We start from the raw sequence: 15558 nt of genomic DNA on the forward strand, positions 1-15558 counted from the left end.
GGCTGCGTTACTACGATCAATAGAAGTCTATACAGGCACTTAATAAAATCCATACATGTTCCCTTTTTTTTTTTTTTGGGGAAAAAGGAACAGACCAGCCATTATAAGGACTGTACTTTTCTCTTAACTACTCTGTGTCAGGGGTCATGGGTCATGTTCACAGCTGTGCGTTTTCAACCAGCGGATTTTTTTTGGAAAGGGTCGGGTTTTTTGACTGATACGTCTAAAAAAGTGAATATCGACCACACCGATAAGTCGGTCAATCCCCATTACTTACTGATCTTTTGTACAAGTTTTGGGGACAATTAGGAAGGGGAGGTAGGGGTGGGGTATATCTGTACTGAAAATACATTTTTAAATAAAATCAGAGGGTCAGGTGAGGGGGCGGGGGGGGAATAGGAAAGGCGCGAGTGGCTTTTATGGTGTCCTTTTAAAAAAGCAGAACTACACTTCACCTGAGCACCAAAAAAGCTTTTCAATTCATTTTTAATATTTAAAGCAAACTCCCCCATCCATCCATGTCAGCTTTATTCTGCTGAAAAATTATTTTGAAAAACATCTCTAGTGTTTGACCGTTGCCATCTTGGAGTAAAGGTAGATGGATTCATGTAGAGCTGCACGATTAATCGTTAAAAAAACGCAATCTCGATTCAACCCCCCACGATCTCTTCCGCTGAGAGTAGGCGATTCTTTAATATAAACAAGTGGAGAGATTATCTGCTCACTCAGCTGTCAAAAGAAAGCATCCAGGCCAATCTGCCAAGTTTAGAACTTGAAACATTGTAACTAATGCTTACTTCTTAGATTAGAACTTCTTGTGTAAACAAAATCTGGGCAGTCTGCCAAGCTTTCAATGTAAATGCAGGAAGTTTAATCACTTAAAGTCAATCTTTTTCTGACACTTCTTTCTTAAGTTAAAATCTATTTTTTGCTGGAAAATTACTTGGAACACACACACGCAGAGACCCTAGGGCAGTGATGGCGAACCTTGGCACCCCAGATGTTTTGGAACTACATTTCCCATGATGCTCAAACTACACTGCAGAGTGCATGAGCCTCATGGGAAATGTAGTTCCAAAACATCTGGGGTGCCAAGGTTCGCCATCAATGCCCTATGGAATAAAAAAATAAAATATTTTATGTCACACTGTATTTGTTCAGCAGTCTTTCAAATGCATTTTTTGGGAAAAAATACACTACAATAAATAGAAAGAAACAGTAAAGTTAACACAATTTTTTTTGTTTTAATGTGAAAGATGATGTTACGCCGCGAGAATCGTGACAGAATCGTGATCTATCTTCCAAGCAAAAAAAATTGTGATTCTTATTTTAGCCAGAATCGTGCAGCTCTAGATTCATGTAGCATTTACTTCTTGGAATACATTTGCCCTTAGCTCAGGCATGTAGGCAGGAGGGTGTGCCTCCCCTCCTGAAGACTCCTGGGCCTAGGCCAGAAACCAGGAAGGAAAAAAAATTAAAAATAAATAAAAAATAAAAAAGCGCTTTAAAAACAAGTAAATATATTAGAGCTTTCTATATATTTACTAATGCTAGCAGCACAAGTATAACATTAGTTAATGTTGATTAAGAGCGTTAAGTTCCACTTTAAATGAGGGCAAGCAGACAGATTAATCATATGCATATTACCAACCCACCAGTTTCAGAACCAGATATAAACTATTACTAGTTCTGTCTAAACAGCTCTGCCATTAGAACCTGTAACTATATGTTCTATGGATCCCCTAACCGAACACAGCTCAGTTTCTACGAGAAATGTCAGGGTAAGTGGCGTGATCAATGCTGGCACTTGACGTTCTACAGAGCCACCGATTGCCCAGAAGTGTGGTAATACCATCTGATTGTGGGACACAAAGGAAGGATGTACAATCATAGAGCAAAGGATGAATTGCACAAGTTATGATGTGGTCACCATCTTTTTAGCACATGTAACCACAAATGCTGGGAACACTTTACTGTGCCACTGCCATCCTAAAGCGTCACCATAGCGCGGTCTTCCGCCACATCTCCCCCATTCTCCCCACCAGTGAGAGTCTGGAACAAAGTGGGTTAAACATACACTTCTTACTTCATTACACAGACTTCCTCAATCTGTGAGCACAGAACAAAACAAGGAATATGTGCAACTCAACAAGATCATCAGATAATGTCCAACCAAAAAATACAGTCAGACAGCAATGTTACAACAGAGCTTATATTTCCATCTCATCCTATGGAATAAACATCTGCCAACTTCTCCATAAAATCCTGCGGCACAGATCATCATTATAAAAACAAATAGGTTGAATTAATTATAATACTAGAATAAAAGTATAACGCACTTATAAAGTAAAGATGGTCATACACTATTAGACTGTCTGGTGCAACCAATTTTTGTGGATGGATGCAGGATGGAGGCATGCGATGCAGGAACCCGCCGCGGATTCGGCGGGTTCCCGCATCGCATGCCTCCCGCCGGCAGTTCACACTGCCCTATGCGGACTGCTGGGAGTGTCAGTGAAACCTTAATGACACCCCCAGATCAGTTCGCATATCGCAGTGCGATCTGCAAACTCGGACAGGAATCGGATCGCATGGTGTGAACACCCATGCGATCCGATTCTGCTGCGGACCAAAAAAAGGGTCCTGTGCGAGTTTGGGCCAGGTGCGATGCGAATTCAGCCATACTATCTGTATGGCTGAACTCACATCGCACAGAGATCGGATGTGATTTGCACTGCAGTGCGGTGCGAATCACATCTGGGTCTCCCAGCCGCAGCAGTGTGAACCCAGCCTAAAATGAGAATCACAATTTTTTTGCTTAGAAGATAGATCACAATTCTCTTACGGTTCTCGTAGCGTAACATCTTTCACAAAAAAAAAAAAAAAAAAAGTTGTGCCAACTTTACCGTTTCGTTCTATTTATTGAAGTGTATTTTTTCCCCAAAATTGCATTTGAAAGACTGCTGGGCAAATACAGTGTGACATAAAATATTGCAGCAATTGCCCCAGCAGTGTCCATTAGTGACATCACTCTGTGCCCAGTTATGCCAATCAGTGCTGGCTTTCAGTGCCTTCCCAATCAGTGAAGGAGAAAAAGTACTTATTACAACATGTAACGTTTCAGGAGATTTCACTTCAATGACAATTGGATTTAAAAAAAATTGGGTTGTTGTGGAAACAAGCCTTGGTGATAAAGCATCCCATAATAACTTACAGGAGTGAATTTCCCTTCCTAAGGGTAGATTTCCTCTCACTTCCTGTTGTCTCCTTCCGTTTATAAGTAGGAGTCGTTTGTAAGTCAGATGTTTGTAACTTGGGGACCGCCTGTATTTTGAATCTATTAATCTTTCCCTGAAACCACACCAAATACCTTTTCGTTGGTTATCGTGGTCAAACAATCCTTAACTGCTGCGAATGAAACAGTGGGTTTTTTCCAGGCCCTGGCTATGTTACACTTGGTGGCAAGAAATTGTTAAGGGCCAGGTTTTGTTGATAGAATAGAATAGGCCCTGGATAGTGCAGTGTAATAAAGCCAACTTTGCATCTTTACGGACGGGCAAATGGAACAAGGTGTGCAAAAGTCCGAAGGCCCTGGACCAAAATCCCGTCAGGCCCTGACAAGTCCATCAAGTGTCGAGGACATCTTCATGTTGGCTGCAGCCCCTAAAGCATCTCTTACTATAGAAAAGGTTTGCATTTGCTATAAGAGCTAAAGACCAATACCATCTTAAAAGAACCTTATAGGCCGCTTTCACAGTCATAGCAGTGAAAGAACATTTTGCCCATCATAGACCAGACTTTACTCCACTACGCAGGGTCAATGGAAATTGCCATATCACATTCCCAGAGAGAAGCATAGAAGATGAATGAGAAAGTGCTAGTAGCAATCAAGGAGGAATAGATTGCTAGAATTAGGCCCAAGCACCAGCAGAGTGCAAACAAATATGCTCAAAGGCCAGGAAGGTTTGGAATGGGAAGGTGGAGGTGCATCACAAGGAAATCAGCCAGTGGCGAAGCTGAAGGTATCGGAAGAATTTTGAAGATGGTGCTTCATAAGTCTCTTAAAAAGGAGTGTCAGGATGGGAAAGTGCAGGAAGTAAGAAAGCGGCAGACATGCATAAGACCATGGGAGGACCACCAAGAAAACAGTCCCGGTTGTTTAAGACAAAAGGGCAAAGAAAGGATTGCTCAGAAGTGGGAGGAGAGGTAGGAAAGGGGACATTAGGTTACCTGGGTAGTGTACAGTGTCCCAGAGTTGCAAACTGTGCAACATCAGGGGGTTGGGGAAGCTGGGTGAAACCTATGAGGGAGCCATAGCAAGGCTGAGGCTGGAGTTGGTGCACAGTTAGGAAGTTAAAGGAGCAGCCAAAGTGGAATGTCAGTCATTACATTGAGCATGGTGAGCTGGGAGATTTGAGCTGCCAAATATTTTTCAACATTGGGGACCACCGGGCCTGCCCGTAGTAAATGTGCGAGTCAGGTGGAACGCAACATTCTGGGGTGTTTGTAGGTCCAAACGAAAGATAGGATTCTGTTCTGTAGTAGTAGGCGAAAGTAGAAAAAAGGGAGGTGACGAGGATGGGCAAGGTACGGAAGTATTTTGGGCAAGGTCATCATTTTAACAAACATATGTTTGGCCTATCCAAGACATAGAAGGAAACTGCCATGATTGCACAATACATTTTTATACCAACGTTCATATGAAAAGTCGCACTCAACTTGACAAAATGTCATTCAAAATTACTTAAAAATTTCATTGGCTTTTAACATAAGATTTGAAGTGAATGTACTTGCCTGAACAAAAACCATATATGCAATTAGAAATTAGTTTGTTTTTAAACTCATTTCCATTCTACTCTTCAAATTTTCTCATCCTGTTAAAAAATCCTTCTTGCTGCACTTATGGTACAGTTTCCTGCAAACACTTTTCCAAAGCGAAGGAACTTTGCCCCTGGTGCACTCGGAATCTGGTGCAGCTGTGTATGGTAGCCAATCAGCTTCTAATCTCAGCTTGCTCAATTAAGATTTGGCAATAAAACCTGAAAGCGGATTGGCTTCTATGCAGAAGTGAGCCTGATTTTGCACTCTTCAGCTTTAGTAACAAAAACCAAAAGTACCAGTTTTTTTTATGATCTCTAAGGTACCTACAAATGTGAGTTGACAGTTCTCTCAGTCTTTATGGGGTCTGTGGGTATCTGCAGCTAGACCTGGACAGCTGCTGCCAAATTTGGGAGCGTTAACAAAATTCATAGAGCAATATCACCCAATTGGTACTAAGAAAAATGGATGCAAAGAAGACCTCCTTCCATGTTAAACTAAATTGTCGCTTGTGTTACATCTTTGAAACCATTGTGTGACAAATGTATTTTTAAAGATGAATTCCAGGTATGGCAATTTTCAGTTACATTGGTCTTGGAGCAATGCAAAAAAATAAAATTATATATATATATATCTCCTTTGGGATGCCACTGGAAGGTGTAAATGACTGCAGAAAGCACCACTACTACAGTAATGACGAGCTTCTGGGTCCTGTGCCAAGCAGCTACACTGCTGCTTACTGAACATAGGCGTTTGCCCGCTCTGCATGGGCGCCATTCAGAAAACTTTCTATTTTCTCAATAAATGCAAAGTGTTCTCAGACTGCATGAGGTGGAGATTGTGACCACACCGCCCTGACTCTACATTATCAAATCACAGAAAGCCTGTCAGTGCTCAGACCATACGTTGTACACTGCATCAAATTAGTCTGCATAACTGTCATTGCAGAAGAAAGCCTCTTCTGAAGAAGAAAGCCCGCAAACAGTTTGCTGAAGACAAGCAAACTAAGAACATGGATTATTGGAACCATACATAAAAGCAAAAAGAAGCGGCGCTGACAGTAATAAATGAGTGAATGTGATCTCATAGACACACGAATTAAACAAACATGAAAATAATCTTCACGACCAAGAGGGAAATCAAAGGAACAAGCAAGATTGGTTCCAATCAGATGGCATAACCCACTTAGTAGAAAAATGGAAGGCTACTGATGTAATGTGAATAATGCATCAAAATTTGTGGAGTACACAAATACTGAACCAAAAATGAATAAAAATACATATAAAAAAATAAAAAAAATAAAACAAGAATAAATTGTGAAAGTTGCCAAATAGAAAGTTACACCGCTCTTAAACTGCCCAAAAGATGCTGCTTGCAGGACTTTTTTTTTTTTTCCCGAACATCCTGCAAGTGCACTGCCCCAGTGTGAAAGCACTTGAGCTTTCACACTGGGATGGCAGGGGAGGCAGTTTTTAGGTGCCATTTCTAGTGCTAAAACACCTGAAAACTCCCCTAGTGTGAAAAGGGTCTTAAAAGCGGTTCTGCACCTAAAATAAAAATATTAAAAGCCAGCAGCTACTAATATTGCAGCTGCTGACTTTTAATAAAATCACACTTACCTGTCCCAGGGTCCAGCAATGTTGGCGGCATATGACGAGCGATCGCTTGTCTCGCTGCTGCCCCCGCCGCCATCCTGTCAGGGAATCGGGAAGTGAAGCATTACAGCTTCACTGCCCGGTTCCCTACTCGCGCAGCGCGACTCTTATGGTCCCCCGCTGTGTCTCTGGGAACTGTGTTTCCCAGAACACAATGGGGGGGGGGGCATCTGCGGCGGTCTGCCCGGAAGTGGGTGAAAATACCTGGATTATCCAGGTAACTGCACCCCCCTCCCCCCTGAAAGGTGCCGATTGTGGCACCGGAGGGGGGGGGGAGGGATCAGATTAGCGGAACTTCCCCTTTAGGGTGAAGAACCGCTTTAACATTCCTCTAGATTGAAATGTGTCAAATATCCTATTTCTCTCCCAACCTCTCCAAATAGTTTGCCTATAAAAATGCCACCACTTCATAGGAGAATTGCTTGTGACAAAATTCATACAGCCCCTTAAAAAAGTATTCATCCCTTGAAATTTTCCACATTTTGTCATGTTACAACCATTGGGTAAATTATTGGGATTTTATGTGATAAACCAACAAAAGTGGCACATATTGTAATTGTGAAGTGGAAGGAAAATGATTAAATGGTTTTCAAATTTTGGATTCAGCCCCCTTTACTCTGATACCCCTAACTAAAATCTAGAGGAACCAATTGCCTTCACCAAATTAGTAAATAGAGTCCACCTGTGTGTAATTTAATCTCAGTATAAATACAGCTGTTCTGTGAAGCCCTTGGATGTTTGTTAGAGAACCTTAGTGAACAAACAGCATCATGAATGCCAAGGAACATACCAGACAGGTCATGGATAAAGTTGGAGAAGTTTAAAGCAAGGTTAGGCTATAAAAAACAAAAAAACAAACACACAACACACACACATTCCAAGCTTTGAACATCTCATGGAGCACTGTTCATCACCCGAAAATGGAAAGAGTATGGCACAACTGCTCCAACTCCTGTACTACTTCTGGGCGACCTCGGGGCGACTTGCATTGACTTCTATACAGAAGTCATTTGCAAATCGCCGCTGAGGTCGCGGCGAGGCAAGTCGGTGTCGCCTCGCATCGCCCGCAGTGTGAACCGGCCCTAACTCTGGAGGAGCTGCAGAGATCCACAGCTCAGGTGGGAGAATCTGTCCACAGGACAACTATTAGTCGTGCTCTCCACAAATCTGGCCTTTATGGAAGAGTGGCAAGAAGAAAGCCATTGTTGAAAGAAAGCCATAAGAAGTCCCGTTTGCAAGAAGCCATGTGGGGGACACAGCAAACATGTGGAAGAAGGTGCTCTGGTCAGATGAGATCAAAATTGAACTTTATGGCCTAAAAGCAAAACACTACGTGCAGCGGAAAACTAACACTGCACATCACCCTCAGCACACCATCCCCACCATGAAACATGGTGGTGGCAGCATCATGTTGTAGAAATGCCTTTCTTCAGCAGGGACAGGGGAGTTGGTGGGAAGATGGATGGAGCCAAATACAGGACAATCTTAGAAGAAAACATGTTAAAGCGGGGTTCCACCCTAAAGTGGAACTTCCGCTGATTGGAACCCTCCCCCCCTCCGGTGTCACAATTGGCACCTTACAGGGGGGAGGGGGGTGGAGATACCTGTCAAAGACAGGTATTTACACCCACTTCCGGGCATAGACTCCCATGGGAGTCTATGTCATTTCCTGTCCTGCCGAGCTGTCTGCTGGGACACACACGGGTCCCAGTGACAGCGCGGACAAGTCCTATTGCGCTGCGCGACTCGCGCATACGCAGTAGGGAACCGGGAAGTGAAGCCGATTCGCTTCACTTCCTGATTCCCTCACCTAGAATGGTGACGGCAGCAGCCGAGCGATCGATCGGCCTCGGCATCGCTGGAACCCGGGACAGGTGAGTGTCCATTTATTAAAAGTCAGCAGCTGTAATATTTATAGCTGCTGGCTTTTACTATTTTTTTTTTATTTTTTTTTTTTTTTAGGTGGAATCCCTCTTTAACTACTAAACCCTTTTCTGACATTTGTTGGTTTCAAATTAAAATATAAAATATTTTATAAATATAAAGTGGAACTTCCGCTGATTGGAACCCTCCCCCCCTCCGGTGTCACAATTGGCACCTTACAGGGGGGAGGGGGGTGGAGATACCTGTCAAAGACAGGTATTTACACCCACTTCCGGGCATAGACTCCCATGGAAGTCTATGTCATTTCCTGTCCTGCCGCCCTGTCTGCTGGGACACGCACGGGTCCCAGAGACAGCGCGGACAATTCACTTCACTTCACTTCCTGATTCCCTCACCTAGAATGGTGGCTGCAGCCGAGAGATCGATCGGTCTCGGCATCGCTGGAACCCGGGACAGGTGAGTGTCCATTTATTAAAAGTCAGCAGCTGTAGTATTTATAGCTGCTGGCTTTATATATATATATATATATATATATATATATATATATATATATATATATATATATATATATATATATATATATATATATATATATATTTTTTTTTTTTTTTTTAGGTGGAATCCCTCTTTAAGAGTCTGCAGAAGACTTGAGGCTGGGGTGAGGTTCACCTTCTAGCAGGGCAATGACCCTAAACATACAACCAGATCTACAATGGAATAATTTAGATCAAAGCATATTCATGTGTTAGAATGGCTCAGTCAAAGTCCAGACCTAAATCCAATTTAGAATATGTGGCAAGACTTGAAAATTGCTGCCCACAGACAGACACTCTCCATGCAATCTTACAGAGCTTGAGCTATTTTGCAAAGAAGAATGGGCAAAAATGTCACTCTCTAGATGTGCAAAGCTGGTAGAGACATCCCCAAAAATACTTGTAGCTGCAATTGCAGTAAAAGGTGGTTCTACAAAGAATTGTCTCAGGAGGGCTGAATAGAAAATGCACACTTTTGCACATGATTTGCAACATTTTTTGAAAACCAATTACTTTCCTTCCACTTCACAATTATGTGCCACTTTGTGTTGGTCTAGAATATAAAATACATATTTACGTTTTTGGTTGTAACATGAAAAAATATGAAAAATATGAAGGGTATGAATACTTTCAAGACACTGTATACTATACACCTTAAATAAAGAACAAAAATCTGTTGCAATTCTGTTATTTATTGCACTGCTACAAGATAGGTTTCTGTAGAGCACGGGTCTCCAAACTATGGCCACGAATTTGGCCCTTTGCTTGCCTTTAATCAGGTCCTTGGGGCACTATTTCTCCCAGTGATACGAGGCACTATTCGTTCCTCTAACACCAAAGATGGGGCACTATTCATGCCACTGACAAGATGGGGAACCAATTCTTCCAGTGACACCAACAATGCCATTTTTTTTTACTCCCACTGACCACAAAGCCTATGGCTTTGCTTACTTCTACTCATGCCAGGGCATATTCTATTCCCACTGGCCAGTCCAGACCCCCTAAAGTTTGAAGGGCAGTAAACTGGCCTTTTGTTTCAAAAGTTTAGAGACCCCTGCCATAGGGCATTGGAGAGAAAAAAAAAAAAAAAACACTTTGATTTCTAGGGACTGAGTGAAGATAAGGCGGATTCTCTGCGACAACCGTGCAAAACTGGCCCCACCTGTATTACAAACAATCAGAATGCAAACAGTTCACAGATTAAAACGGAGGACCGAGCTTCATAGTATTTGGTGAAAAATTGTTCTAAGACCAACTTTACTTCTACATACAAAGATTGAGAGGAAAAAAATAAAAATAAAAAAACCTTGAGTACACACACACACACACACACACAGGAATACAGGGTAGGCTGGTGATGTCACAATGATATACTTTCATTGTATAATTATATGGGTGGGACCCAGCTTGGGGTTTGCTTCTGTGCCAGATCATAATCTTTACCAGGATCAGTCCTGCAGCAGGCTGCATGAGAAGCTCACTATATATGTACATAACCTTATCTGCTCCAGCCTGCAAGTCCATGTCTACTATACTGGGAACGGCCTTTCTTCTACGCCAATTAGAAGAGAAGACATATTAAGACCTTTGATTATCCCCATTTGTTGTCATCTAACCATTCCAGTTATTCCATATAAAAAAAACATTAAATAATTATTGTCAACTTATAAAACCGCATTACTGAGAATGAATTAACATTCCAAGCAATTATGTTAATCTCATCTTACTAGATGGGGCACATTTTTTTTTTTAAAGAGCAAATATTTTTTACATAATACAATTTAAAGTAAGCATCTAACATCCAATGCCAGAAATAAAGCTGCAGATTAACCCTCCCGCTTGTGAAATTTTACACTAATGCCCTACGACCACAAAATCTGTCTGATTTTTCCAGACAGATTTTGTCCTAAACTGGTGTTGCATACACACGGTCGGATAAAGTTGTTGGAGAATCCGATCGTTCAGAACCTAATAATGTTCGTTCGTTATGACGGGACTACGCTGAGGCTAGTAGCCAATAGCTTTGGTCTCGTAATTTGATCTGAGCATGCGTGGCACTTTGTCCGATCTAAATTCTGTACAAACAATCAGAAAAAGTCCGATCGGATTTTTTTGTTGGAAAATTTGAGATCCTGCTCCCAAAAAGTCCAATAGAGCCCTCACACGATCGGATTTTCCGACAATATAATCTAATCGGACCTTTTCCGTCTGAATTTCCGACCGTGTGTACAGGGCATTAGCATTAAAGAGACCATTTTAACATTGCAATGTGTCAGAGGACTTCCATGGAAAAACTGTGCACTGGACTCATTAAAGTCTGTCTGCCACGAAATTCCTGATATGCTGACCATGGGGTAGGCCACCTTGCTGGCTGGTTTCCCCGACAACCAGCCTGACTCCAAAATAAACATTTGACGTCACTTAGTGGTGTAGCCCCCAGAGGTATAGGGGGCGCTACAGAAAGTGGGCCTTGTATGCAAGGACCGCTTAAGCTGCAGCCCTCTAACCTCTGAAAAATGGATGGAGAGGGAGATGGGAGATCTATATCCCTTAGCTGGATCTCAAGTCCTATGAGAAGTCATGTTAACATTTCAAGGGAACACGTTCTTGCAGGATTTGGGATCCTTAGCTTTTCCATGATCCCATGTCATCACCCTTGCCTAAAAGCATGCCAAAAAATCAGAGTAGGGTTTTTCTTTAATTAGTGTACTATTATTATACAGGTTTTATATAGCACTTAACAAAATAAAGGCAGAAATTAGTTACATTGCAATTTGGTACAAGAGGAATCAGAGGGCCCTGCTCCTTAGAGCTTACAATCTAAAAATTGTTTTATAGCTTTCACTGCAAGTTAGTTTATGGGCCGGGGAGCTGCAACATATGCAGACCTTGCATCCTCCAACACATTTTGGACGCCAATCCTCTTTAGAGCAAATCTGTGATAAACTATAGATCATGGCAAATCCACTTTGCAGTACAAGTGCATTTGAAATTGCACTTGGAAGTGCATTTGCTGTAAATCTGAGGGGAAGATTTGAAATGAGTGGAAGCTCTTCTGATTTTATCATCCAATCATGTGCAAGCTAAAATGCTATTTTCCTTGCATGTCCCCCCTCGGATCTACAGCGACTGCACTTCCAGTGCAATTTCAAGCGCACTTTATACTTGTAGTGCAAAGTGGATTTGCCTTTCGTAAATAATCCCCAGTGTGTTGCTGCCTTGTGAAAATGCTAGCTCTGTGGTTTGAACAGACAGCCTGGAAAAGGAGGAGGATACAGGTGCATCCCTACAGGAAACCCTATGCATTTTAAACAACCTCTCCATTTATACTGGACTGAAAGTAATCTGGAGGAAGTCTAAAATCCTGCCATTAGATCCATCAGATCCTTTGGACTAGCTACCTCCTTCCACTCCATTGGGTCTCGAAATATATGCGCTCTTCTTATGCATCCTAAAAACAATTTAAATGCCTGGAAAACGTATCACTAAAGGCAAAAATAAAGCTACTCCCTGCTCTTTACTTAGGAACTTCCACCAGGTTTATGTCAGGGCTTCTGTGGAATGGGGGTACACATAGAACGTGTCTAGCCATGGCTGGAGAGAGGGACACTGCAGCTGAGGGATTATATAAGGCCTTGCATCACTGACTGCTTCGTGTCCCCAAGTCTTCCCACCCATAAACAATATCTAATAAATCCACTATCATTGCATCACGGCATCGACCCTTTACACCTACCTCTACTCATTGTATATACTATTATGGAGGCACCCAATGCTTCCACACTTTCTAGACATACCTGGCCCAGTACTGTGGACATCCAGAGATAGATTACTGATATGGTTTTCAGAGCTTAAAAGTAGAATTACAGGCACAATTTTTTTTTTTTTCACTTTGCATAGAGCAAGAAACAGTTCTAACCCCTGACAGTTTCCTTTTGCCATCTGTATCCCATTGGGGAGAATTACCTTCACTTCCTATGTACTAATCCTGATGCACACATTCCTGTTAAAACGGCTGTGCATCTAAGTGGGTGCTGTAGTGACCACCGGCTGCAATTGTTTAAAGTCAAAACAAAAAATGTCCCCAGCACACCAGAGATCTCCAAAATTTCTTAACGATCACATCGTTAGAGCACAAAGAAATGTTTCGGAGCCACGCAGGACCCCTTCATCAGGCATGTGACAAAAAGCGTGATATAAAAACGACGATATTTAAGGTACCACCCACCAATCAGTGAGCAAGAAATGGTCTTAGCCCTGCCCCCTGACGACGAATGGTGTCACATTCCTGCCATCTAAATGAACCTTAAAATAAGAACATGACAAGAAAAACCCTTTCTGTCAAAGAACATCAAAATACAATCAGGAAATACATGCAACATCTAACCTTGGCCATGGCTCTGAAATGTTGCTTTCTGCTGTAATGATGCGATTCCCTAAGAAAACTTTGAACACATTTTGGAGATCCCTTGTGTACTGGTGACATTGTTGTTTTTACCTTCACTTCCTGTCTCATAGCCAAAAACAGGAAGTGAGAGGAAATCCCTGTGAATTAGGGCTCCCTCATGTCGCCAGAACCAGTGTTCCCATTGGAGATTTCCCCTACTTTACTGTTATGGGGACAATCAAATTTTGGGATTTTCTTTTACTTTCACATTTGATGAGAATGGCAAACAAGACAAAGAGGGTGAATCTCTCTAAAAGGGGCACAGACAAACTAACAGCAGTTCTAATCCATCGCCCCTCTGTGGAAAAATAAAAATCTTATTTATACCTTAAAAATTACAAACATTTCCAAACCACTACCTCTTTAGATAGTTACAATGTAGACATCCCTACCAATCTCAATTTGGGACTGGCCAGTTATGGCCTCCTACAAAACACTGATCTCAACAAACCTCTATCAAGTGTCTACAAGAATGTTATATCTAGATATGGTTAATTATTACAGCCGTGCAGACTGGCATGGGTTAGGAACCAGATTTCTGCTAGGGATCAACTAATCCACTATAAATTCTATTCACCTGACACCAGCCAAACTTGCAGAACCTACCCTTCTTCATCCACAGAGTGTGCCCCCATGATCAGGCAGATTTCATACACATGGTCCTCATTCTAAATATATGAAATCTTTTTGTGCGATCTGGTTACTTATGCACCTCGACTTTCTCCAATCCAATTTCCCTAAATCTCAAAACCTGCCTCCTGGGGTGGGCGAAGGAAGACACAGAACCTACTATAGCCGATAGAACCTTCTTTAATTTGTTATTTATTACACTAGAAAAGTCTAAATTGGAGTTGAAAGAAGCCTTCTTCACCTACACTGCTAGGCCTTCATAAACGCTTCTCTGCCCCTTTACAAAGCTACAAATATGTCAATTATTAAAACATACGCCTGAAAAATGGCAAAAAACAATGGTACCCAAAACTATTATTCGTCGATGGTTTAACTGCCTTTATAGATAGCTTAGCGTTAGACAGAATATGTCTCTCAGGGTGTGTGGCGATACCCAAAATGTGTTGCACAATTGTTTTTCACATACACGTGTGCTCCCTACGCATTTGAGCTGAGCATTTCTGGGTTCACACTCTGCAGTGTGAACATTCATTCCCTGATGTCCTCCCACTTTCTATCCTTAAACCATCTGTCCCCACCGCACATGAATGTACCCATTCCTTTCCTAGAAGAACAATGCTGCTGTCAAGAGCCTGCCCACACACTGGTTGGTGAGGATGTAGTTCTAAGAGCATAGCATTATATATATTTTTATTTCGTTTCAAATGAAAACTCCCCAGCCCTCTCACCTATTCTAAGCTTAAAGTGATATTAAAAGGTTAAATTAAACTGTGCCCACAGTTAAGATGCCTGCGCCAAGGACCAAAAAACAGATGAAGAATCGGTCCGGGCGAGGGCAGCGCTGGATCCATGGACAGGTAAGTGTCTGTTTATTAATAGTCAGCAGCTAAAGTTTTTGTAGCGGCTGACTTTTAATTTTGGCACATCTGACTGAAGATCTGCTTTACAAGTGTATGAATAAAATGCATACCTACTCAATCTGATCTGTTATTAGTTCCGTGGGAAAAACTGGTGCAAAAGAATGCTTTCGTATGCCACTCAGATATACTGTATGTAGTAAGAATTCTGCACTTAGCCTGACTTTCAAAATGTATTAATGCAAAAGCAAAAAACAGTCTAACATGTTTCAGCCCCATACAGCCCTAACAACTTGTCTACCAAGCTTTGGTTATATACATTTTGATATTTTAAGGCAGGGGTCCTCAAACTGCGGCCCACCAAGGACATTTATCCAGCCCACCCCACCCAGGGCCGGATTCCCGACAGGCGAGGACTGCTGTGTCACGAAGCTCACTGTTAAAAGTTTGGGTGCGCTGTGATAACAGTCCCGCCTTCCTCCTAAACCAGCTCATGTGATAGAGGCAGTGTTCTGTCTATCACACAAGCTGGTCTAGGAGGAGGGCGGGACTTTGATCCCAGCGTGTTCGAAGTTTTGACAGTGAGCCTTGACACAGCAGCAAGATATGCCCGGAGGTGTGCACACACACACTGACTGGTGAGACATTGTTTGGCACAGTAAGGCTGTGAGGGGGGCTTGCAATGATGGCGAGGGGGGGCATGCAATGATGGCGAGGCAGGCACTGATTGGGCT

The sequence above is a fragment of the Lithobates pipiens genome, unplaced genomic scaffold (assembly GCF_037356315.1).
Source record: "Lithobates pipiens isolate NorthernLeopardFrog02 unplaced genomic scaffold, aLitPip1_a1.2 Scaffold_8, whole genome shotgun sequence".
Taxonomy (NCBI): Eukaryota; Metazoa; Chordata; class Amphibia; order Anura; family Ranidae; genus Lithobates; species Lithobates pipiens.